The sequence below is a fragment of the Mauremys reevesii genome, linkage group 3, assembly GCF_016161935.1.
Source record: "Mauremys reevesii isolate NIE-2019 linkage group 3, ASM1616193v1, whole genome shotgun sequence".
Lineage (NCBI taxonomy): Eukaryota > Metazoa > Chordata > Testudines > Geoemydidae > Mauremys > Mauremys reevesii.
In genome coordinates, this window is record NC_052625.1 from 87,266,813 (window position 1) to 87,293,404 (window position 26,592).

Consider the following 26,592-nt stretch of genomic DNA (forward strand, 5'->3'; position numbering starts at 1 on the left):
AGAGCAGCGGTTCTCAAACTTTTATTTTCGCGGACCACTTGAAAATTGCTGAGTCTCCGTGGACCACTTAATGATCTTTCCAAATGTTGTTTGTACCATTAGCTAACTGTTGTAAAGCGCTTTGGATAAAAGTGCTATATTAAAAAAACCTTACTAATAATTAACAGTTTTTTTGTTCTACAAATAAAAGCACAGAACTCATATTTTAATATCAGTAGTCTTACCTTTCTAATGCAATAGAGATACCCTCTCTCCCCGACTGGCAGCCCCTGAGCTGGGGCTGGGAAGGAGGGGGTCTCTCCCCCCCTGCCACAGAGCTGAAGCTGGGAAGGAGGGGGGGGGTCTTTCCCCCCGCCACAGAGCTGAAGCTGGGAAGGAGTGGGGGTCTGTCCCTCCACCACAGAGCTGAGGCTAGGAAGGAGGGCCATCTCTCTCCCGGCAGCTGCAGCCCTGGAGCTGGGGAAAGTCACTTCTTTCTCTGTCTGCTGCAGCCCTGCACATCCCAAATTTTCCCCTACCACCTCTTCTCACTCCACTGCCCCCTCCCACCTACCTCCTATTCCCCCCATGCCTGTGTGGCTCCACTAATTAGGTGAGTGGCCCTTCATTCTCTTGTGTGCAGCTGCCCAAGCATGCACCTTAGAGGGAACTGTCCACGGACCATCTGAATGAATGAAACTCGCGGACCACTGGTGGTCCATGGACCACAGTTTGAGAACCTCTGACTTGGAGGACTTCTGGGAATGATACCCAAACAGGCAGCCTGGTGAGACTTGGAGACCTCAGAAGGGGGAAACTACATAGTGACCTGGCTGGAGGGCCACACCACAAAGAGAGAGCATCTTGACTCCCAAAGATGAAGCACTGCAGCTCCTGGAAAAATACGTGAGCGGGGCTGCACCACAAGTGAGCGACAGAAGGGGGCATCAGACCCATTGGAGCTATTCCCCAGATTCAGCCATGAGGGGGCACCCCAGTGGTGAGTAAAATCCTGTGAAAGAACCCACACGTTTCCCCTTATTCTGACCCCTGGCTATATTTGAAGAAGTTAGGTTGTAATTAAACTAAATCATTAATGATTGTTGTGTCTGATTGTTATGATTATTAAACTACAGACAAGTACAAGTCAACAGCTCAGGTGATGTAAGTGTGGTCATTGTGACATCACAATGTGATTCAATTCATCACTACCCTACCACCGCTAATACCTGAACACAGACAGAGCCTACTGCACAACGGCATAGTAATAACTTCCAAGAGATGAGAGATTGTGCTAATAAAAATGCACAAATCTTTGAGAATGGCAAGAAAATGTTTGATTGCTGCAGTAAGTCTCCCTGCAAATATGTGTATCTAAATAACAAGATTTTCAAAACATATTTAATAACTATTAGTCTCTTTTAAGGACAAGACATTTTTCTTGTTTAACATGCCAGTATGCTGCATTCTTCTGGACCAGAGTGACAGCTCCAATTTTAAACAAACAAACAAAAAACTAAGTGCTTTTTTTAGCATCTAAAATCTGTGCTGCTTTTTTGGGGGGAGAGGGGAAGTACTTCTAGCACTCACTTTGCAGCCATACCTGAAATCACTAGGCACCCTAATTCTATTGAAGGCTAAAAGTTGCAGTTCTGTACTTGCATCAGTGGTTGGATGTCTGATTCCCCAAAATGGGGGCTAAGTAGCTTTACGTTTTTGGGTGTGTGGGGTTTGGGTTTTTTTTTTTTTAAGATCAGTGTCTTGTCTTGGAGGAGGAAAAACCTAAAAACTCTGGAGGAGCAAACATTTTTTAATTAAAATGTATAGACAATATACAAGGCACTAAACAATTTTTGTAAGCATTCTTATGCCTATACTACATTTATAAAAATAAAACTTGTTTCTCTGTATGCGTAGCATTGCCCTCTTCTGGACAGATTAAGAACGAAGCATGTGCAATTCTCTCTACTTGCTGAGATTCTGGAACTGTTATTTCAGCTCGCTGTATTTTTGACATTGCAAGTATTTAAGAAGTTCCCATATATTAGGTTTAAAGGTGCACAGCCTTGTCTGTGTACTCTGTATTTGACCATAGAACAGAATCTGTTTTTAATGTGTAACAAAAAGCATTTTAAAATGAATGCTTCAAAGGCCTGCTGCTCTGCTGGATACCCATATTTCTCAGCGGTTGGAAGGGCATGGAAGGTGTGTTGGGTAAAACTGCTTATCTTCTGATAAGCAATTATTTATACACAATGGGACGTAGCAAAGCCTCCCACTGCTAGGAAGAGAAACTAATGACTCCACAGCCTGAGAGGGGCTATAAAATGACATTAGTAATGGAGACACTTCAGTGATGGGCAGTTTAGAAGTATGTAGAGTAGTAGTAATTCATGACTGTGACATCAGTGCCATAAAAGTCCTTTTAAGGATTATGGAAAGCTGAAAACAATTTGTGAGTATTAATAAGTATTGGGATTAGAACTTGCAAATGAATTAAAGGCAAATGTCAGGCTGATTGGCTGATATCACACTACATTACAGATTTAGGTCCTGATCATATTCCCATTGAAACCAGTGGCAAACTACTTCAATGGGGGCAGGTCAGGCCTCTGTTTTATATAGCGTCTTTTAAAGAAACATTCCCAAATGTTTTACATAGTTCAATACTAAGCAGTTACTGGGCTTGATTTACTGCTGCTGGTGCAGATGTGTGGGCACAGATTGCATCTCTTATGACAACCGGCTGCAGCACTCTATGGGGGGCTTCACTTTTGGAGCAGGGGCAAGCAATGTTTGTAACATCACTCTCCCTTTCACATTTTGCCAGGGGAAGGCAGCTTTAATTTGTGAATGGGCTTCACAAGAGATGCTGAGGTTACTTGGGGTTACTGATTCAGACCAGCTTCATGTTGTTCTGGCCACGTCACCTTCCACCCACCCTTGAAAATATGTTGACCAACTGAGACCCCTGCTGGAGTGGGAGTTTCACTGCAATAGCTCTTATGAGTAAATTTCCCACTACAGAAGCCCTGTAGGTGCCAGCGTAACCTGTAGCTGAGTCTGGCCATTGACTTGAGTTCTCTTGAGGTGATAAAATGTATCCTCGGAGAGGTAAATCTTGACTTTAGCTCAAGGGAGAATATATGTTGACTGAATGGGAATTTAATATAGCTTGACCTGCCTGACATAAGTGACTGCCACATGCAATTTAGTGCTCTTAATTTTAGAGGGGGGAAATTTTAAAATGAATTACACTGCCACCAAATAGCCCCTGTTTTGTTTATATCGGGTTTCAGGGCTGATGATATAGCTGTGATGATGATGATATAGCGTATGAGGTTGGTTGGTTGCTTAGTTTAGACAGCTTTTCCCTACTTGCTTACAATTCCTTAGAGCAGCAGCCACAATTATTGAGGGAAGATGGATTTTAGTATGTATAAGAAATATGGGGGTGGGCGGGTTGGGGAGAAAGTTTATACAAAATGATACAAAAATACTTTAACTGTTAGTCATAATTGGTCATCAGTTCTTATTGACACCTACTTCAGGCTCTTCGCAGAGTCTCAGATCACCCAGCCAGCAGCCTCCGGATAACTCTTCAGCTCTTTAGAGAATTTTTAATGCTCCTGTCTCTTGTCTCAGAAAGAAGAGACTTAGACTCCAGACTTTAATGGGGGTGTGTAAGACACCCCAGTGCTTCTTTCTACCACTGCTACCTCCTTTGATTGCTCAGATTCAGTGATCCTTCTGGTATGGCTTTCATTTCCAGACTGAATTTTGGAATGTATTATAGCGAGGTATAAACTTGATGAGAAGGTAATTGTGTCTGCCGATTATTACATCTCACCCTAAGCTCTGTATCACCTTCTCAAAGACATCTAAGTCCCTCGTTTGCTATCGTCAGGACCTGCTGTTGGTCCCACCTCTTCCCCAAACAATGTGAAAAATAGGAAGTTAGGTGTCTGTCTCAATGGCAGAAACTTGTAATTAAACCAAGCGCAAGGTGTAAAACTTGACTGCACTCTGGATATCCTCAATGGCTCCTTTGTTGTGGCCCATATACTATACAATGCCTAGGGACTACTGTGGTAGGTGCTTTTGAGGAGGAGTCCCAAGAAAAAGGTGCCTGGAATGTATATCCTGGTTGCCTTGGACATGCCATGTAGACATTTCCAGGTTTTACTGTACTCAGCAGAACGCTTATACACCAAAATATATATTGTTGCATTCTTGACAAAAATATCTGGGAAGATTTCCATTTTATCCATGCATCTTGTACTGTTTAGCACATTACTGAACAACGCAAGCTCATAGAATGTCTATCATTTCATCAAAGGAAAATGATATATGTACCAGCCTTGTTATCCCAAGTGGAGTTTCCCATACATTTTAATCCAAACGCACTGGTTAAGATAAAACAGTAAGATAAGTTTATTAACTACAGAAAGATAGATTTGAAGTGATTACAAGTGGTGATACATAAAAGTCTGGATTGGTTACAAAAGAAAATAAAAGGGTAAAACTCAAGCTAATACCTAATTTAACAAGCTAAGTGAACTTAAAAGCAAAAGGGTTTGTCTCATCATACGCTGCAGTAAATTTCACAGGCTGGGTTTCTTTTCAGCTTGGGACCCCTTCCACTTAATTCAGCTCTTTTACTGTTGATGTCATGAACAGAGATGAAAGAGGAGTGAGGTGAAGTGAAGGCCACTGTCTCTCATATTTATACTACTCTTCCCTCTTTGAGGGCTACCCCCAGCTGGGGTGCAGGTGACAAGTAGTCTCCTGTGGCTGTGAGGGTTGAACCATCCCTGTGATGAAATGTAAATTCCTTGTTTACACCTTCCCATTGCTGGGGAATGGCTCCTTAGGCCAGTGATAGCTCTTTAATATCTGGTTGGGGTGCCAGTGAGTCTTTATCTCTGAAAAACTGGTTTGGGCCTGCTTTTCTTAACCATGGGGCATGTTACAACAATGTTATACAGTAGCATCTTGTAACTTTACATACAATACCGATACACCTATTTTACCAGGACAATAATAGTCAGCAGGGTAATAACTCACAAGGTAAACTTTTGTACAAACTTATCATAGTCTTGTAAAAGTGGTGACCATAATAATAAAAGGCTGCTTAGCCATGTATGTCACATAGTTAATCGAGAGACTGTGGCAAATGTCTTGAAATTACAATACATGTTTATCTGAAAAAGGAAAGATGAAAATATTTTTAATCTTACAAAAATAAAGTTTTAAAATAAATATTTCATTATGACCCTGCCCTTAATTTTGTGCAGATTCAGTTGTCTCTGCCCCCACTTGCCTAAAACCAAATAAAAAAATATAATTTGCCTTGGGGATGGGGAGAGAATGTATGGAACTGCGCTCTTCTCAGCCGAAGAGGAATCTAGTCGTCTTTTGACTATATAGTACAGAAGCTCTTTATTGTGAGAGAGCATCATACACTATATATAGTGGGGTCAATGTTTTTCTTTACCTTTTTTATTTTAACCAACAGGAGACGCTATGACTGGTTTGAACTTATAAGGAATACGAGTAGGGTCAGTAATAAACTAATTTATCCATTTTTAGGGTGTTTTTTAGAAAACCTTTTAAACCATACCCACTCTGATACCTTCAGGTTACAATCTCTATATAATCTTCTGACTCACAAAAACATGTGCCAGTGATACTGCCTTATAACTGTCAAGAAATCAGGATCACCTTGAGTAATCCAAATGGGGATCCCTCGGAATCAGGTGGGTTGTTTCAATGCTGATATTCTGCTTTTCCATACAAACAAGGAAATTCCACTATCAGTACAATTGCAAGCATGTAAGGAGAGTGGAATACCACAGTGGAGACTTGCCATACTGATTGGATTGGAGGATTTTACACTTTCACTGCATAGTGCTTTCATAATAATACTTTTCCATATGGCTCCAGGACTCTGGAACTAGCTCCCCTGCTTGATCCAAAACACTGTGGGTTTGGTGACACACATTGCTAAAGAAATCTGTTTGATAAGGATTTTGGAGAGGGCTGAGGATATGCTCCTAGCACAATGAAAGGGTGGGAAGAGCTGCTTTTAGTTGAGTTTTAGTTTTGGGAGATGGCAGGTTGGCCAAGTTCCTTTCTGAATAATTATTTTAATGCTGCTGGCAGAGTGGATTGATTTAAATCAAATGATTTAAATAACCGATTTTAATCATGATTTAAATCAGCAAGCAGGAAACCTTTATTTAAATAATCAATTTTAATCATGTTTTGCATTTGTATTCCTTACTTATTTTCCTAAAGAAAGGTTGATTCTCATTCATTGGTAGCCGTTAAAACGCGTTGATTTGCAAATAAATAGAGCCTTTACATTAAATTTGGTGCTTATTTTTGCTAGCCAGGAAGCTACACTATATTTATACACATTTATTTAAATAATTATGTAGCTTAATTCATTTATTCAGATTCTTAATTTGTACATTTTTTGATCCTGTTAGACAATGGTGAATGATGGATTTCTTATTTAATAGTTGATGATTCATTTTTTTAATTGTCTTGTGTCAAGTTGTATTTGGGTGGAAATTCAAATAAAAATGCACAAGATACAGCATTTAAAATGGTTTTATTAAATAAAACTTCCTTAAGAGTGATGGGTATATAAGAGAGAGTTTTTCAAAACGTGTTGAATTTAAAACTGATTAGTTAAACAAAGGAAGTTGTGATGGGGTGTACATACCCCACACTGGGCCTGAAAGGGTTAATGAGAGCCTGTGGGTACAATCTGTGACTCCCTGGTACACCTGCAGTAGGTGTCAAGCCTGGAGGGAGGAATTAAAAGGGCTAACCCTGGTTCAGTTAGGCCTGACCAGAAGGAGAACAGCTCTCTGGCACTTGCTCAGGGAGAGAAGCCTGGCATGGAGGCAGGGAGCTGAGTAGGACTGCTGGCAGACAAAGCCGCCCTGAAGGAAGGTAGGTCTGCAATAGGGAACTCAAGGCAGTTGGGAAGGAGCGGCAGATGGCGAGTCTGTCCAGGACTCTGCATGCTGGTGGAGAGGCCTGCAGGGAGCAGGAAGATTCCTGCTGAGTCAGGGCCTGCGCAGCAGGGGAAGTGGAGAAAAGCCTCCTTCAGCAGGACAGGGTGGCAGAAAGGGCAAAGAAGTTCTGCAGTGAGCTGGTGGAAGAGGCTTAGAGAGAGCCGAGCTGATTCTTCCCAGGCTCCCAGTGGGACTGGGGCAAAGGGCCAAGACAGGCCAGGGCAAAATAGGAAGTGGTCAAGGGAGGCAGCAAGGGGATCTATGTACCCAGGCATTGAATGCCTGTTCAAGGGTGCCTGGACCAGAATGCAGTGGGGAGGGAGAATCTGGATTTCCCTACCAGACCATTGAGGAAGGTGGAGTGGAAATGCAATCCCATCCCCCTGCCCCACCTAGGGTTGCCAACCCTCCAGGATTGGCCTGGAGCCTCCAGGAGTTAAAGATTAATCTTTAATTTAAAGATTGTCATGTGATTAAGTCTCCAGGAATATGTCCAACCAAAATTGGCAACCCTAGCCCCGCCCCAATGCCAGGGGTAAAGGCTAATGAGTCCAGATTGGCCCGAGCCTCCAACGTGAAGTTGAAGGACTATTAGTTGTTGGCCCATTGGCTTACCCTGAAGGGGTGGGACTCTGTGATCTAGCTGGTGGGCTGAGTTGCAAGAAACAGCAGACCAGTGCAGGGCCAGAGTGGCTGTCAGCAGGGAGCAATGAAGGAGAAGAGAGTGCTATGCCTTAGGGTTGCCAACTTTGTAATATTTTAAAAACCAGACACTCCAGCAGTGGTGCTGGAACTTCCCCTTCCCCCTGAGGACCCGCCTCTGCCTCGCCTCTTCCCCTGAATCCCTGCCCCCATTTTCTTCTCCTTTCCTTTGTCAATCACTGCTTTACCCCTCTCCTCACTCCCTGCGTGGGTTGGGAGGGACTCTCCTGCAGAGCTGGGGCTGGGAGCTGCAGCTGCCCGGTGTTGGTAGGTTCATGACTCGGCGCCTCCCCCGCCTGCAGTAACCAGACTTTGGGTGTCTGGTCAATAGATCTGACTTTCTGGTCAAAAACTGTCCACCTTACATACTCAGCCAGCGTGGGGCGTGCCAACCGGCGAGCCACATGCTTACAGAAGTATATCTGTTGTTAAAGAATTGAACTGATTGTTATTGGTCACTATGTCCTTCAAGTTTTTAGAACTAGTAGATCTCACCATCTCACTTCTGATTTCTGTTTGTATATTGGAAGAGTAAAACTATCTTTCCTGCTTTTTCAACTGTCGATAGGTTTTTTAACTTTGACTGAACTAGTGATTGAACTAAGCTAGTTGAATCATTTGAAATTAAGACAATCTCTTTGCGCTTGCAGAAGAAGGCTACTGCTGTCAAAACCTGGTTTAGCACATCAACAAACTCTGCTTCCAGGTGCTTAGCTAATGACATCAGCAGTTCAGTGGTTTGACTTCCTTTCAAACTTGCCAGTAAACATGTACTGTTTTAATATTATTTTTTGTAATTAAACTTATTGTAATCTATGAAAATCATTTAGGCCTTAACATAAGTTGCCAATTTCAAATTTAATTTTAAATAGTTTTTTTTAAATAAACCTATATTTAATTTAAATAAAAATCTGATTTAAAGAAATCCATTTAAAAAAAAACATCATTTTTTATCCACCCTGGTGCAGATTATTTGTCTGGAAGCATTTCCAGATTTTTGCCACAACTAACCAACTGTATGATGTGCATATTACAACTGACCACTGCTCTTGACCAGTCGATTATGCAGCTGCTATAAAGTTTTATGTATGCAAAACTATTGAAGGCCAGATTGAGCCTTTTATGCTGTTTCACAGTAGTTCCAAGAACATTGCTGTGTAAAGAAATAGTGAAGAAATTCCAAAGACAACATATAGTAAAGGTGGCTCTGTTCATATAGTATCAAACTGTGGGGTTCATTTTCCAGATATTTATACACTAACAAAACAGGCCTCTGGTTTATAGCAGGAGACGTGTCAAACTATGTAAGAGGATCCAGCATGTGAATCAGGCAACTGCTGAAATTCAACTCAAGTGGAGCACCTTACACTTCAATAAAATTATAGGAGGCAGTGGCCTCTTTTTTTTTTATTTTAAACTGGCTATGCACTTTTCCCCAAAGGTTTAATACCACAGAGGTATTTTATGTCAAGATGCATGCCTTTCCCCTGAGCCATTCCACATAAAACCTGATGTGTTATTTGTTAGTAATATTTATTAAGAAAAAACTTTGGGTTTGGGGTATCAGAAGAGGCCTTTTTCCAATTGCCAACATTTTGAAGCTGTGTAATAATGCAGTCTTGAGGTTCCTATGGCAACATATTTCATTTCCTAGGTGACAGTGACTGTATATCGTCACCAGTGAACTAAACTAAGTCTGGAAATATGTCAAGTTTCCTTCAAACATAGGCATCCTGAAACTTCTGTGACTTTCCACATGTATATGTTTTAAGATCAGAAAAGACCATTATGATCATCTGGTCTGAACTCCTGCATAACACAGGCCAGAGAATTTTACCTAGTAACCCATGTACCAAGCCCCATAGCTTGTGTTCGGCAACAGCTTATCTTCCTGAAAGGCACCCCGTCTTGCTTTGCAGACAAGAGATGGAGAATATGCTGCTTCTCAGTTAGTGTCAGTGGTTAAGCACTCTCACTCTTAAAAATGTGTGCCTTATTTCTCATTTGAATTTGACTTTAACTTCCAGACACTGGTTCTTGTTATGCTTTTAACTGCAAGATTTCTCACAGGGTTAGTGAATCCTGAACAGCTTTGTGCCAACTTATTTGTGCTCACTAGTTAAATCAAATCCTTTCGAATCAACTGTACTAACAAATCAACCTTTACCTATGCCCAAAAATACCAGTAATTATAATTACAGCAAGATGGTTTATAGGCAAGACATACTGTGCGTGTGGGGAGGGAGTTGAAGGGCCCACAGCTCCTTATGTCTGTGTGTTTTAAGTAGAACTGGCCTAGAGTGATCACCTTTTCGAAAGGAAAAATGGGACACATGCAGAAGCCTGCTCCTCCTCTTCCCCTGAGGCCCCACCCACTTCAACCCCCTCCCCCACCTGGAAGAGGCTGGCATTGCCTCTGAGCCTTGGGAAGTCGTGGAGTGGTGCCACAGGAAATCTGGCACAGCATTTGTCCCAGGAGTCATTCAGCCTGGGACTGGGGCTTGAACTCTGCAATTTGGGACTGTGCTGCATAATTTGGGACAGGTGGTCACCTAACCTGGCCCTGTTTGGAGTATGTCGATTCCTTACAACCGGACAAGGTTGTCAGATGCACAGCATGGCCACTTAGACTTCAATGTTATTAGTGGGATACAACAAAAGACCTTCAGCTCCAAAAGCACAGGCCCCTACCATTTGAATTAAAGGAGACTCCACATTAATTCTACTAGTAGTCGTGCTTATAGATTTCATAAGTCCTGTGTGGTTGGGTCACTAAAGGATGTCACAAACAGGTTTGAGGGATTCTGTACCTGTAATATTTGCATTAATCAGTCCTTGGGGCACCACCCCAGTTAGCTGCAGTATATAGTACTTTCATTCTAAAAATGCACACACCATAGGGTGGCCACCTTTCTAATTACTGGTAACTGGACCTCTGAGACCCTGGTTCCGCCCCACCTCTTTCCCCAAGGCCCCGCTCCTGCTCCACCTCTTCCCCCTCCCTCCCAAGGCCTCATCCCTGTTGCTCACTCCTCCCCACATCGCTCAATGAATCATCTCCACCTCCCTTCCCACCCACCCTCCGCTGGGCTCCCTCTGCTCCGGGGCTGGGATGGGAGCTGCTGCAGCCTGCCTGCAAGTAGGAAGAAGCCCTGGTTGAGCAGGTGCTAGCATGGGTTAATGACCTGCTGCCTTTCCCCGCCTCATGGTAACGGGAATGTTGGTGTTCAGTCAGTACATCTGACCGTACATTGCCAGGTCCCCTTTTTGACTGGACTTTCCAGTCCAAAACCGGGTACCTGGCAACCCTAACATGCACCAAAAGCATTCAGAAATACTCAGAATGTTCTGTGTTGTAAATCCTCCTGTGATATCTAGTGATACAGGCCAATTTTAACATTTAAAAGTTTAAGAATCATGGCATATTTTCTCCCCTTTTCCCCATACCCATCTCTCTGTCAATTCATAGCAAAGGTTCCCAAATTGTGGTATGCAGAGAGCTGGTCGATCACATGGCTGATCATGTGGCCTACATTTTCTATACCAGGGGTAGGCAACCTTTCAGAAGTGGTGTGCTGAGTCTTCATTTATTCACTCTAATTTACAGTTTTGCGTGCCAGTAATACATTTTAACGTTTTTAGAAGGTCTCTTTCTATAAGTCTATAATATATAACTAAACTATTGTTGTATGCAAGTTAAATGAAGCTTCTTAAACATTTTAAAAACCTTATTTACAACTAAATTAAAATGCAGAGCCCCCAGGACTGGTGGCCAGGACCCGGGCAGTGTGAGTGCCACTGAAAATCAGCTCGCGTGCCGCCTTCGGCACGCATGCCATAGGTTGCCTACCCCTGTTCTATACAGTGACTGGTGCTTTTGGGTGACCCTCATCAGGCATCTTTATATAGGAGCCTGATTTTCAGGTGTGCTGAGAAATTCTCCCTGAAAAATAAAGCCCCTTTTAAAGGTGTCTTGGGTTGGCACCCAAAAGTAGAGGCAACCAAAATCACTAGTTGCTTTTGAAAATTTAGGCCACTGAGCTGACTCAGCTTGTTAAATGTTATTAAAGAGAGAGCTGAGGCATTCAATACTTTTAATTTTCAGTGTAACCAGCAATTACTGTAGTTGCCACAGGTGATTACAAGTGCTAGGGAAGTGGTCTAATTTTTCTATTAAGGTGTGGTTCACACTATGAAAAAGTTAGTATGCAAACAGGAGTGTTGGTACTGGTACTTCATGTTGCACTTCCTGAAAAAATTGGCACATTTCTTAGATGGCGTAGTGATTACAATATATATGCTAAGGAAATCGGTTGAAAGAAAGAGGTACAAGTTAAGAGTTTTTATTTGCATATACAGTCATAGCTTCTGATTTGGTCCTTTGTCTCTTTTCCTCCCTCTCATTCTATTCCCAGAAAAATAACAAGGAAATGCAATGCTTAAAAAATCCTCTATGCTAATAAAATTCTATAATTGAGAATTTAACTATGCAAAGAAGTCAAGAGAATCAAAAGTTAAGGTTCCCACAGCAACGATAACTCGGCCACATTTAAGAGACATAGTAAAGCATAAATTAACAGTTATTGAAAATACTACATATGTGCAATGTGGCCGAGTTAACATTGCTATGGGAACCTTAACTTTGGAATGTATAATTATTCTGCTTTTTAAAAAAAACCCAGGAGAAATAACCATTACAGATTGTGCTGGAAAAGACTACAGCCAATTCCTAATCTGCAATCTGTTGATCCAGAACTGTGATGACTCAAATGCTGTCAAAATCTAAACAGGTGAAATATTATTGTTAGCAACACTGGACCTGAGGACCATATCCATGTCAAATTTTGATTCATTATCTGTTTTAAATTGGAATTGAAAATCAAACTGTAGTGTCTTGAGTAATCTTGGATACTAACAGAGAAAAGTTTAGCGTTAAGGGAAAAAACAAACATTTGGGCCTCCCTAGTATATTTTTGGTGCTGCTTTTGACACACATATTTTGAAGCAACTGATTGTAAAATTAGTTACTGGCTTTAGTCTTCTCCAGCATAATTTGATTCCAAAAATCAAGCTGCACTCCAGGGCATGTATGTATATAGGAGAAGTAATTTTAGATTTTACCTGATAATGCTAGCTAAAAATCATCACACTATTTAATTTCTATTCCATTTAAATTGAGCAATCTGTTTTAGGTTAGAATTTTTTTTTTTTTGTATTTCAAACAGATGTAATGATGGTACGAATGGTAAGGCAATGTTGCCTAATAGATAGGGCACTGGATTGGGAGAAAGGAAGCCAGAATCCTATTCTTGGCTCTGCCAATGCTCTGCTGCATGACCTCTAGGTGAATCACATCTGTGCCTCAGTTTCCTAATATATGAAATGGGTCTAGTGATGCTTACCTTCCTTTTTACCCACAGACCTCGTAGCACCCTGACATATTTCAACCAACTCCACTGTTAGCTAATACTAGTAATCGTCCTGGACCATATCTGATCTTTGCCTAGTAAAGCTGGAGGTGCATTGAAATGCATTACAATCTCCTTGGAGCACTAAGAAGGGACTTTGCCATGATTATCTCTAGAAGTTTGTGGTCTGAATTGCAGTATTACTGGGTGGCCATATGTGAACTGATGGAATCACTCCATTCCAGATACCACAGCCCAAAGCTCTTTTTTTTCCTGTTTGGGCATACCCCTGTTCAGTCTCCTCAGACAGGGCTCTGCTTGCGTAAGTGACCAGCTGCTCCTGCAAAAGAGCTACCCCAACTCCTTTCTCTGATGCCTCATGCTGGAGTGTCAGTGGCTCTTCTGGCTTCAGGATAGGGGCATTTGTAGTCGTCTGACTCTCAGCCTGGGCTCAGCCATAGTCTTTTCCTGTTTCTTTCCCCTGGGTCCCCTATGGGAGCCCCTACTCCTGGGCAAGTTCACTGTTCCCCATGGAAGTGGAGCTCACTCCCCGGGGTCCTTTCCGGGTCAAATTACTTCCAGTCCCTGTCGTTGCTCCTCTGGTCCAGCTACAAGGTCGGAGGTCGACATCAAGCCTTCTGGGGGCTGCAGCGTCAAGCTCTCCCAATTGACCTTTGGCCAAAAAACCCTGAACTAGGCCCAAGGTAGCTGTTTGCCTGGAATCTGGACCCGTACCACTGAGTGAGGCCTTTTCACCAGATCTCAAGATCCAATTGGTGCAAATGATTTGTTGGCTTTATATCTCAATACTGCAAGCAAATCATCCCCCCGGAGTGGTCATCTTGCCCACTAAGGCAGCTTGCATCTCCGTTTGGCTGCACCTCAAGTCTATAAGCCCCAGTATCTCTTTCCCTTGGATTCATTTTGGGACCATCAACTTGGGGGGAAGGGACGGGGAGAGGAAGGAGTCCTCCTACAGGCCCTCTCTAGTGCTGTCCAACCCTCTGTGTATTGGAATTCTGTCCATGGGAACTCTTTCCTCATGTGCCCCTGTTGCCCACAGGAGAAGTCGGTTGCTGAGCTCACCCCCAGGGTGGCAGGGAGCAGGTTTAAACTATGAGTGTGACCTGCATCTGAGCTCAAGGGCTTTGGCCTGGTTGTTAGTGTCCCCGGGCAGTTATCTGGGAGATGGCTCAGCCCTGTATCTCACTGAAGACGTCTCCTCTCTGTGCAAGTAGCTCAGGTCACTGGGGTGGGGTTTGTACATGTTTTCTGTCATGCCCAGGGTGCAGCATCTGCTGGCGGGAGTCCAGTACCATCAGTGGCCCTGGTTGTCAAGTGGGTGGAGGCTCTACATGTCCCAGCTCTAGAGACTCATCAGCTGTGAGAAATTTTTCCATTAGCTACACCGCATCTGGCATTCACAGAGCACCCATGCCTGGCCCCTTATTGGAAGTATGGCTACAAACTGCTCCATTAGGACCAACTGTGCAATTTTCCTCTAGGCGAAGCTACCGCCAGCAATACTCTTTTGATGCACTACCACCGGGGCATGCCCCCTTGGGGTATGGTCCTGCTGTAAAGCACTGCCAATGTGTCTCCTTGCATAGACCCTGATAACCTAAAACAGCAGCCTTCACCCAACTATAGTCTTGAGCCTGCTCTGTATCAAGTTATGGTAGGCCAGCTGTGTCTGTCCCATCAAGTGTGGAGCCAAAACTAATGCCCAGTGCTCCAGAGGCCATTGAGGGGTCAGTGCCTCCCTCTCAAAGGCAGTGAGGAATGCCTCTGGATTGTTGTCTGGGCCCATCTTAGTTAACTTCACTGGTATGGGTGGCAGGGCTCCTCAGTGTACTGAGCCCTGCAGGGCTTCCCTGGGCAGGTGCTGGTGGTCTTAACTGTTGCAGGAAGTCTCTCTGGAGTTCTTGCTGCTGGGACGCAATCTCCTTCAGCTACTGCCGCTGTTCCTGTTGCTGCACTGCTTGGGGCTTGCTGGGCTGTTCACTGCTGCAAGGTTTGCTGCTGGAATTGCTGTTGCTGGTTGGCCTGCTGCTGTTGCCACTTTGCCATCCACTTATGCCAATGCTCAGGGTTCATCTTGGCAGAACCTCCCTCTCAAAGGAGTACTATGGAACCTGTTTTTGTCTCAGGGCCTTGTATCGGCCTTAGGGCTTTGTTGCGTGCATTCCCAATTGTAGTCAGCTGACCCTTAGCCTGGGCTTGGCCATAGTCTCTTCCAGTCTGTTGTTCTGGGTGCCCTATGAGAGCCTCCACTCTTGGGCTAGATCACCGATCCCCATGGTAGTTGACCTCACTTGTGGAGTCCTCTCTGGGTCTAATTACCTCCAATCCCTGGTGCTGCTCCTAATTAGCAATGTCTGAATGCAGGGACTCTCGTTAAGCCTGCTGTTAGTGGGAGGGTGGTGTGTCCCATCACAGCATCCGTTATCGTTTTGTTTCAGTGTGTCAAACGTTTGCTGTTGGTGACCAGCCCAGCCTCACTCAACACTCTGCCTTCTGAGCTGATGTACATGTTCCGCTACTGCAGCCAGGTGTGGACAGAACTTTCATATCCAGTGGGGCTGGCATGTCTCTGACCACCTTCATCCTGTTGGGATCTGCTTTCAGTCCCTCAGCCCCAATGTACGTCACCTCACACCATCTGAGCTGCATTTTTTTCTGGGTTCAGTTTCATGTTTTTTTCCTTTCGTTGCTGTAGAAAAGCTTGTAATTTTCTGTCTTGGTCTTGTTCAGTTTCTGTATTGTTGCTCCTTTCACCTACGATGAGGACATCATCTGCAATTATTTTCATCCCAGGCAGTCCTTCTAGCCCTTGGGTGTTTCTTCTCTGCAACACTTCTGGTGCTAGGCTAAGGCTTATGCCCATTGCTAGGCACAGTCATCTGTAGCAACCACATGGTGTTGCAAAGGTTGTTATTATGGTGAACACTCTTGTCTAGGCCTATGTGCCAAAATCCATTCCTCGCGTCAGAGTGTAAAGATCGTGGCTGTGGAAAGTTCTGGCAAGGTGTCATCAATTGGGGGCAGTGAATTATGGTATCTTTTCAGAGTCTTATGGTATCTGCAGATATAATTTCCCTGATGACTTCTTTACCACCACCATGCTGTTTACTCAAGCTGTCCTGGCCTGTCCAGCATTGCAGATTTTCAAGCTCCTTGCATAATGGATTATGCAGGAGCACTGGAATTTTTCTTCATACTAGGCACACAGTTTGCATTGTGAGGTTTACCTCCAGTCTCCACTTTCCTTTGAAGCAGCAATCATCTTGGAAAACATCCCCATATGCTTTGAAAATTGTCTCCATTGTCCATGGGACTCCTTCTTTAGCTTCTTGCACTGCAACTATAAAATTCTGACACTAGATCAGATCCATGGCTGGTACGGCTATGTTCCCCAAGAGGGGTTTGTGGCACTTACCATCCACCACCACAAATTTCAGTTGTTACCATCTGTTATTTTTGTCTGCCACATTTTCCTGTGGGTTGCATTATGCTGTCATTGTGTGGGATTAGATTGTGACTGCTGTTTGTAATGGGTGTGTTCAAGTCCAATTCATCCCGAGGCATCACATTTCAGGAGGCCCACTTTTCCAGCTGAAATCACACAGGGAATTTCCCTATTAACATTATCAGCCTCCGTGCATACGCCATCCCTTGTTGCTTTCCTGTCCCGACAGCCTGAATCTGATTTGTTCTTGGTCTCAAGGGGAAAGAGTCGTGATGTCATCACCGCTGTCTGATGTGCCATCCCCCTCTTGTAGAAATCTAGCTAAATCTTTCTGGGACCTTCCTCTGCTCTGGTCCACACTGCTAGAATGGTTCAACAGGCCACGTTCCTTGAGTCCTAGAGCAGGGCACGTCTCCTTTACCGGCTCATGCTGTCTCACAGAGTAAATGCATCTTGCTGTGGGTATGGAACCCTGGCCACCTGCTCTCCTTTGCTATTGTCACACTGCTTGTTTTTCTGGTGGTGCTGTGCCTTCTAGGGCTTTCATCCTTTCTCTTGAGGCTTCTGCTGCACATCTCATGTCCAATCATTTGACTAATGTGATATTGCCTTCTCAGAGCAGCCGCTCCCTCAAGTGGTGATCCCAAGTGCCACAGGCTATCCTATCCCGAATCAGGGAGTCCAAGTCCCCAAAATTGCAGGTAGCCACCAGTGTGCCTAAGGTAGTAACAAAGGGGTCTATCCCCTTCACTTTGTATTGGTCTCTAGTGAAAAACTTGTCACTCCACAGTTTCATTTTGTTTTGGGGAACAATGATTTCCCAGGGCTGCTAGGACTGCTGTGAAGCTTGAGGCAATGGTGAGCTTCAGCGTGCTGCAGATCTCTCTGCCTTGTTCCCCGATAAGGTAAAATAATAATTTTACTTTCCTGTTGTTGTCGTCCTCTATGGACAGGTCAGTGTACAGCTTGAGCTCCTCCTTTCACCAGGTCCATCGCTGGGCTAGGTTTGCATCCGCAAAATCCAGAGCTGCGGGGCTGGGGGTCTTCAGACAAAGTTCCATGTCTCATGGCATCAGCTGCTGGACTGCAGAGAACTGACAGCTTAGATGCTGCCACCATTTTTCGCTCAGAAAGTGGTGCTGAATGCAGGTTAAGTTGAACAAGTGGAGCTTTATTACGCTATGTGCACGGCTCTGTCCGTGTGGTTGAGTAGCTTCCAGCCTAACTCCTTGCATTCCCTGTTCCACTGGTGTCCTGTCAATAACAGTCTCTTCAGAGAAAATGGGTTCCACTGATCATGATACACAGGGCACCTGGGCTCTAGAGGGGACGAGTTAGAAACCTGGAGAGTCAGCATTGTCTGAGAGGACAGACTGGAGGAGCAAGGAAAAGGGACAGGGGAGAGTTGCCTGGAAGAGACAGAGAAGCTGCAGAGAGCAGAAAGTTCTGCAGCCTCAGTTCTTTGGAGACAAGCGGAGGGGCTAGATTGCTGATCTTCCTGAGCCAGAGATCCAGTGCTGGAAGGCTGAACAGGCTGAGTTGTTGGACTGTGGTTGGATAGAAGCATCCTGAGACTGGTCACTTGCAGATGTTGGCCTGGAGAGTGGGGCCCTGGAACCAGCGGCGGCTCCAGGCACCAGCACTCCAAGCATGTGTCTGGGGCGGCAAGCCGCAGGGGGTGCCCTGCCGGTCCCTGCGAAGGCGGCAGTCAGGCAGCCTTTGGCGGCGCGCCTGCAGGAGGTCCGCTGGTCCCATGAATTCGGCGGCAATTCAGCGGCAGGTACGCCGAAGTCGCGGGACTGGCGGACCTCCTGCAGGCAAGCCACCAAAGGCTGCCTGACTGCCGTGCTTGGGGTGGCAAAAAAGCTAGAGCCACCCCTGCCTGGAACAAGAGCAGAAAAGATCAGGGAACTGAGTGGTGGTGGAGTCATGAGTGGGAGACCAGGAAGTGATGATGTCTCTGGAGAGGGGAATGGAAAATCGTGGTATCTTTTATGTTTTACTGTGGGAATTGGGAGGACCATGAGGGTTCTACAGACTATTGTATGTATGTGTGCATAAATTATGCCCAGAGGTGGGGATTGTATTGGAGGGAGAGGTAAACTGTGCTCTTTTCATGGCAGGTTTAAGAGGAAACTGAGGCAGGCGTGCCTTTTGTGTCGGATGGCCTGATTCAGGAGGTGCTCTGGGCAGGACCAGCCTGGTCACACACATACTATTTTACCATAATAAAATTTTTACAATGCTGGAATTTCCCGTTCAGTAAAGCAGGAAAAATTTCCTTTGTCCTGTGCTGTTAGGAAATCTTGGGAATGAGGAGGAATGGTCTAGGAAAATGAGACTTGAAGAAATACTGGCTGTATTCCTCCTCCTGGGGTATTTTGTTGCGAGCATTGAGGTACATTTCAAAAGATCAGGATGCTTCCTCTGTCTCTCTTAGTGTGCTGTGGTATACTAGCCCATTGGGTCAGTTTGGGAGAGACTATAAACAGGACTGTGTGTGATAGAGCTCAGCACAAGAGCTCCTTAGCCCTGTTCCTAGCATTTCCCATTAGTAAAGTGAACTCACCAACAGTTGTGAAATGAGTGACCCCAACATCCCATCTCCTATTGCTCCACTGCTGTTTAGCCACCAGAGAAGAAGGAAAGAATATGCCCTGCATGTTGTCTTCTTTTGTTCTCCCTTCTGTCTCTTCCATGCTCCTTTTCTAGTGCTGAACTTGACCAAGGGGAAAAGGTACCCAGTAGACGCCACAGAAATTTCTTTAGCTATTCCCTTAGGGTAGGGGACTACACGTCTCCTTACTTGTAGGCAAGAATGTTCGCTATTACTATTTTTTTTCTTTCGAATTAGCTGCTCTCCCTCAAGTTTGTGTCCTATCTGCAGTTGCTTGCTCACCGTCCCATCTCTCTAGCTCTCCATAATCACTTGAGGGTGGAATGTCCTGCAAGCTTAGCAAGCAATGGTGATTTGCAGATTGATTGATAGCTGCTAAGACCTATGAGAAATTAGAGATCAGGGAGATAAGAAAAAAAAAAAAAAGGTTGCTGAGCAACAACACAACACAAAGATGGTTAGTCTATTTTTACAGCAAGAAGGTTTCAGGAGGCTATAAAAACACCTTTTCCAGAATCTTTCTTCATAGCTGTGGAATGACAATGTCGTGGATGGGAGAAACGTAGGAATGCAGCTGCTAGTTACTCCAGAATAAATCATTTTGGTGTACTTGATGCATATGGGAAACAGTCTGATTTTAGAACATTGAAAGTCCCCAGGTATCTGAGCATGGATTCTTTCTGGCCAGTCAGACTATAAGCTGAATGGACTATTAAGTCCTTAAGAAAGGGGGAAAATGACACAGTCCTTGCCTCTTACCAACTTTATATTCTTCCTTTCTCAAATATAATGTGTATGTTTCTAGCACAGTAGCCAGTACAGCTGGGAATGATAGTGACCACCTTGATTTTAAGACCAGAAAAACCTAGTCCTGTAATGCTGCAGGGCTTTTAAACAACCATTGGAGAGGAGTATGTGAGAGCAGTGGGGACAAGAGCTAACCGGTTGTGTGCATGTTACAGGTTTGTTGACAACCCAAGAGACTGGAGTCCTGCAACCACACCAGAGCCTAATTATGTAAGGTCTGATCCAAAGCCTGTTTTGGGCCACTGATACTTCAGTGACAGATGTCTTCCAAATATCTGAAATATCCTACTGCTTAGAAGTATGATGGGTTACCAGCTATCCTGGAGGGCCTATTGGATTGGCAGTGAACAATCAACAGCCATCGCCAATAGCCAACAAGATCTGGCTCGGAAAAAAAGAGAATATTGTGATTCAAGAATTTACTTTAAAATTTAAAAATCTCTTGGTGACATTTAGCCAGACTTCTATTCCAGGCACCATTCTCATGAATAGCCTTGACCTCATGCATGCCCCCATTGTTAGGGCTTTCGTTCTCATACCACTTATAGAAAAACCCTATGGAATTTAGTAAGGATGAAATCAATAAGGGTCTGTAGAAATTAAGGAGGGTTCTATGGAAATTACTCTAAAATCTATAGAATTTATTAAAGAATGAAATCCTTTTAATAGTTTTTGTTTCAGTCAACATTGCAGAGTTCAGCAGCACAGGTACCATTCTCTGTTGCATTCTATAGCTTAGCTGAATAAAAAAAAAGACAGCCCTGCTAGAGAACTCTATAGCTTGGTTTAAAAACATCTATTGGAAGGATTTACTTTTCTATTAATTCTTTAGGATTCTTCTATAATATACATGTTTTAATAGGGAGTTTTTCTTATTATTCTGTTCTATATCATTATAAGCACCTTAGCAGAGTGGCTTTGTAAATAAAATTATTTTTGTTAGAAAACTATGAATGTTCTACATTAGGTAGATGCGTACTTTGTTTAATTTTTAAAAAGCCAAAGTCCTTTATAGTTTGTGTCAGATGCCCCCTGTTGAGCAAATTCAAGTCCTTGAAAAGAACAGGAGTACTTGTGGCACCTTAGAGACTAACAAATTTATTTGTCTCTAAGGTGCCACAAGAACTCCTGTTCTTTTTGCAGATACAGACTAACACGGCTGTTACTCTGAAATCAAGTCCTTGAATATTCCTTCTCCGGGTACATTTAAAAGTTTATCTGGAATATGTTTTAAGGCTTAAATGTATTCTAGATAAACTTTTAAATATACCCGGAGAAGGAAAATTCATTCTCTGTGCAGATTAATTTTGAACATTAATTTTTCTCTGTAGGAAGTTTTGCTGGTGCATTCTTTCTATAGATTACTCATTTGAAGGATATCACTCATTCAGTCCCATAGTTATCTGTCCCAGAAAAATTCAATTTCCCCTCACTTTTGTTGAAAATTATTTATTGATCTCAAAAGCAAAGAATCATGAACATTCTAGAGTAATCTACATGATAGGAATGAATCCCACAGCATTTTAAATTTTCTATATTAATTTCTTTTGTATTCCTCATTTTGGGTCTGACACATACTGTGTCCCCTGTTTGGGTCTTGACAGGTGGAGAAGCATGTGCTGACAATGGTTTAGAATGTGGACCCTTATCTAGCAGTGAGGCTACCAGATTTGAGGGGGTTGAGTTTCAATTCCAGAATGTGTGTCCAGAATTGGCATTTTTGTTTTAAGTCACAGTGATATCTAAGAAGGCAACTGTAGTGTTCTTTCTCCCCTTTAGTTATTTTTCCTTTTATCCTCTAACTCTTGCTGCCACCCTGTGGTAAACAGAGAGAGACAGACACACTCAGTCCTGCTTTACTAGAGTAGTTAAATGGAGCATGTTTTAAAGGTCAAGACACAGGAGCAAGTAAATATGCAACTTCCCTGAGGCCATCTTGCTAGAACAGAGGTTGTCAGATTTTTTTTTTTTAAAATTGGGGAACACCTCTTAATATCAAGATGATATTAAGATGAACATCTCCTCTTAATTGCTTAGATCTCATAGTGATAGGTGTCTTACAAATACCTGAGAGCTGCCATGTTCCAACCTGAGGCTTGAGAAAAGTTGGCAAAGTTTGCAAGGAAGGAAGCCTGGTACAGTGGTAAAAGCACTAGTCTGGTGGTCAGGAAAACAAGGTTCTCTTCAAGGTTTTGTCATTGACTTGCTGTGTGACCTTGTGCAAATCACTTAATCTCTCTCTATTTCCCCATTTATTTATAAAAAGGGGGAGGAGGGGTGATGTGTCCTTGTAAACGGGTCAGACGCACCCCTGCGGCACCTCCTACTGGTCATCTCTGGGAATTAGCTCAGTCCAGTGTCCGGAGCACCCTCTGCAGGCCAGTGATCCACCTGTCTGCTACTGGCCCCCATGTGTCTCCCAGGACCCCGGTGCCCCTTTTACCTTTAACTGGGTTTCCCCTTCCAGGGGAACCCCCACCCTACTATCCCCACTTCGCCTCAGTAGTGGCTACTGCCCAGTCTCTATCTAGCCCCCATTCGCTGGGGCAGACTGCAGTAGCCAGCACTCATCATCGGAAAAGGGGGTTTGGACCTGCTGCCTTGGCCTACCCCTAGGTTGTCCCCTGCAACCCCCAGTACCTTTTGCCCTATGCTAGGCTGCAGCCTGGGGTTTTCTAGGCTGGAGCTTCCCCAGCTCCTCAGCCTTTCCCCAGCCCTGCTTCACCCTAGGTACCTTGTCTCAGTTCCCTGCAGCCAGGCCCATCTCCCTCTAGAAACAGAGAGAGACTGTCTTTTCTTTCTGGCTCCCCTGGCCTTCTTATAAGGCCCTGTTGCTCAGTTTGGGGCGTGGCCCCAGCTGCAGCCACTTCCCCAATCAGCCCAGCCTAAAGCTTCTTCCCAGGGCTGTTTTAAAGCCCCAAAGGGCAGGAGCCGGTAGCCACCACACTACAGTCCTCCTGTGTAAAGTGCTTTAAGAGCCTAGAAGAGAAGTACTATATAAGAGATAAGTAGAAGTATGTAGGAGGGGACTGGAGAGAAGCTTGGATTTTGTTTCTCCTGCTTTACTTTCTCTCCCATTGCTTTTTTTGCTCTCTCAAAACTTTCTCATCTCTCCCTGTTCCTCACACCAGGGCGTGCCATATGTCTCAGACAGTCTAGTAATCAAATGTCTCACTCCACCTGTGTGACAGAATGTACCCCTGTGTCCACACACTATTGTAATATATTTTGTACAAAGTATGCCTTGTGAACTATCATCTGAAAACTCATAATTTAGTGGTCATTATTGTCTTCATAAAATATGTGTGGCAACATTGTATGTGAAGTTATAAGATTCTTCTGTATGGTGTTATTAACACATGCTTCAAACTGAGCTTGGCAAACAGGTATCTCTCAAACAAAGGAATGTGTGCTCTGCTTAATGTGGATTTAAGCAATAGACAGAGTAGTCAAGTCAGAAGGGAAACAAAGGAACATAAGAATGGCCCTACTGGGTCAGACCAAAGGTCCATCTAGCCCAGTATCCTGTCTTCCGACAGTGGCCAGTGCCAGGTGCCCCAGAGGGAATGAATAGAAGAGGTAATTATAAAATGATCCATCCCCTGTTGCTCATTCCCAGCTTCTGAAGATCAAACAGGTGAGGAAAAAGCAGCAGGGAACATCCTTTCCCATGGACTTTTTGTCTCCTGGTACACTGCTGGAAATGTTTTTCAAGAGGGGGACTGTAATTATAGACAGGAGGGGTAAACACCCCAAGGCACCCGTCTTTCTGCACTTGACCATCGCATTTGCAGCACCTGAAGTGACAAAGGAAGCATGAGTTGGATTCTGGGAGAAGGGGTCCTGACCTAAGAAGTTTGATCAGTAAGACTGCTGAAAGCATGTGCTGAGAGAGCTTTGCTTTGAATTTAACACAGTTTGTTAAGCTAGACACCTGTTGCATTTTATCTTTATTTTTCTTGTAAACATTTCTGACTTTCATGCATCATTATTTGTATTCAAAATCTATCTCTTTGTAGTTAATAAAACTTGTTTTATTGTTTTATCTTATCCAGTGTGTTCAAACTGAAGTGCTTGGGAAACTCCATTTAGGGTGGCAAGTTTTGTGTGTGTGTGTGTGTGTTTTTAGAACCCTGTGCGCATACAAAATGTATATCAACAGATGTGGATATAAATCGGATCTCCACAGAGCTGCAGGGCTCTATTGGAAACTGCAGTGGTGAAAGCAGCAGCATGTCAAGTTGCTACTCGCAGGAGCCAGTGCCCCACATGGGCAGCTCCTCCGGCGTAGCTGTACTGCCACCAGCCCCGCCCACTGGGGTGGGCACCAGGCTAACTGGTAGCTCTCCCTGGTTGTGCCAGTGTGCAAGCAGCTTGCAATCCCTTGGACAGGTGTCCCTTCCATGCAGCAGTCTGTCTCCTGTCCAGGAACATGCAAGCCTCTTGCATGCGCTAGCATGACCAGAGACATCTGCTGGTGAGCCTGATGCCCACCCCAGGGGATGGGGCTGGGGACGGTATAGCCACGCTAGAGGAGCTACCTGAGCAGGGTGCTGGCTCCTGCGAGCGGCGACCTGACATGATATAAAATATTATAACCGTGCAGGGGTCTGCATATTCTTCCTATTAAAGAAATAATGCAATTTATATAAACTTCTACTGTCCAGGAATGTTGCTGAGCAGTACAGGAGATACATTTCTGGGGGAAATCTAAGACTGGGAGTGTGTTGGGGTCATCCTGCAGTATAACCAAAGATGGTGAGAGCCAGAACATAAGCCAAGTGTGGCTGGCAGGCCACAGTTACCCACACATGCTCAGGGTGTGCTTTGCATGCTAGAAGGCTGTCTGTAAGCAGCCCAGGTGGGAGCTGCTTCAGCCAAAGAATTGCAAGGTGGGCAGGGGTGACACAACTATTTATCAGTCTGGTATGTCACAAAACTTGAGATCCGAGGCCAGCTCAGGGAACCAAATACAAGTCAGGGCAGGGATTGCACACCAGAGAACAAGGAACATTCCCTTGACCCAAACTCAGTTTTCTACTCTGGTCATGTGTCAGAAGTGAAAGATAGATTAAAATGTGATGACAGAGAATGGTACAAATCAGTGGAAATGTGAGGTGGTTATAGGAGGTTGACAGCGAATGTGAAAAACTTACCAATGCTGGATGCTCCTGCTTCAGGAGAGAGACCAGACAGCTTGTACCTTCCCTGAGGCAGCTATAGGACTTGATCATATAGTAGATTAAGACAAGATGAAAATAAATGTTAGAGCCTGATTCAAAGGCCATTGAAATCTATAGGAAGACTCCCATTGGTTTTAGTGGGCTTTGGCTGAGGCTTTTAATTAGATGGGTGGGGGGTGTCTGGTTACAAGCTCCCGCCATTTTGTGTCTGCTGTGCGTGCTTTGGTTTTGTTTTGTTTTCTCCCTGGGAGTAGGATTTTAAGTTAATTACTACTGATCCTCCCCACCATTCCAGTCTCTCCTGGTCCCCCTTACTCCGAGTTCTGTCCCCATGAATCATCCTAGCTGACTTCTCTCCCTCTTTCATGTAAATCCTATTCAAAATCTCACATAGTTATCATATCCTCCCTGGGTGGTTATTTAGCCAAATTGTACATATTTAATACTTTTGAATCCCTGCTATCTCCAGTTTGAGCTGTTTGCTTTTTCAGATTCCTATTTCTTTAAATTCAGTATTCTCATTGTCCCCGGGTCATGCTTACTGTCCAGGGTACCAAGAGTCGCTCCCTGTGTCTGTCTACCCACACAGTTTCCTTATTGTACTACTTTCCTCTTGAAGTGTTTATATTGCTTCTCACTGTTGATCAAGATGATTGTTGTAGGTGAGTCTGGTGTTGATTCTGGATCCTCTCCAGTTGCCCCAAAGAGCTTATAATCCTGGACAACTAATGGGGGAAGCGATGAAATAAAAAAGTCAAGTGATAGAGCATGGAGTTCAGCAGATGGTATGTAAATTCCATAATATTTACTTGGAACTTGTAAAAGCAAACTTTTGCCATGTATTTTGTTCATGCCCCTTTAAGGGGAGGCGTATAGATTTATTCTTTTTAAGGAGCAGATAACATGTGGCTATTGAGTGCAAGCTGTTCAGTGTCCTTGGATGCTACATTTTGCAAACTGCTGCAGAGGAAGTTTGTACATTAGGGAAATAGCCTGACTTCCTGCCTACTGCTGCCTGATCTCCCTCCTGCTCTCTCTACCATGCCCCCGGCTCCCATACTTGCCACTTACTACCTTTTTCCTCATCCTGTTCTTGGGGAAGGGGAATCTGTCTGGCTGCTTCCTCCCAGTTGTCTTTCCAGAGCGAGAGGGGCTGACAGGCAAGGTCTCCTGGCAAAGGCAAGAGGTGGTCTGACTCCCCCTCACCTCTAAAAGAGCAGGGGAAGTAGGAAGGTAATGCCTAGCAGGTAGTTGTTAAAGGAAATGTAAGGTTCCCTAGGTACCACACTAGGTCTTTATGAAGCTTGCCCCTCCTTGCCACTGGGATTAGCAGGGCTGGCTCCAGACCCCAGCACGCCAAGCGCGCGCTTGGGGCAGCATTTTGCCGGCAGGGCGA

The 26,592-nt window shown here is 44.3% G+C and overlaps 2 long non-coding RNA genes across 3 annotated transcripts in view; both read left to right on the top strand.

Annotated features, from left to right (window-relative positions):
- LOC120400774 overlaps positions 1 to 26,592 on the top strand; it is a 276,808-nt gene that overhangs the window by 46,188 nt on the left and 204,028 nt on the right. The window lies entirely within an intron of this gene.
- Positions 6,848 to 26,592, top strand: part of LOC120400776 — a 59,382-nt gene continuing 39,637 nt past the window's right edge. Inside the window, exon 1 of the long non-coding RNA XR_005596077.1 lies at positions 6,848 to 6,945. This is a non-coding gene — a long non-coding RNA (uncharacterized LOC120400776). The remainder of the gene's footprint in view (positions 6,946 to 26,592) is intronic.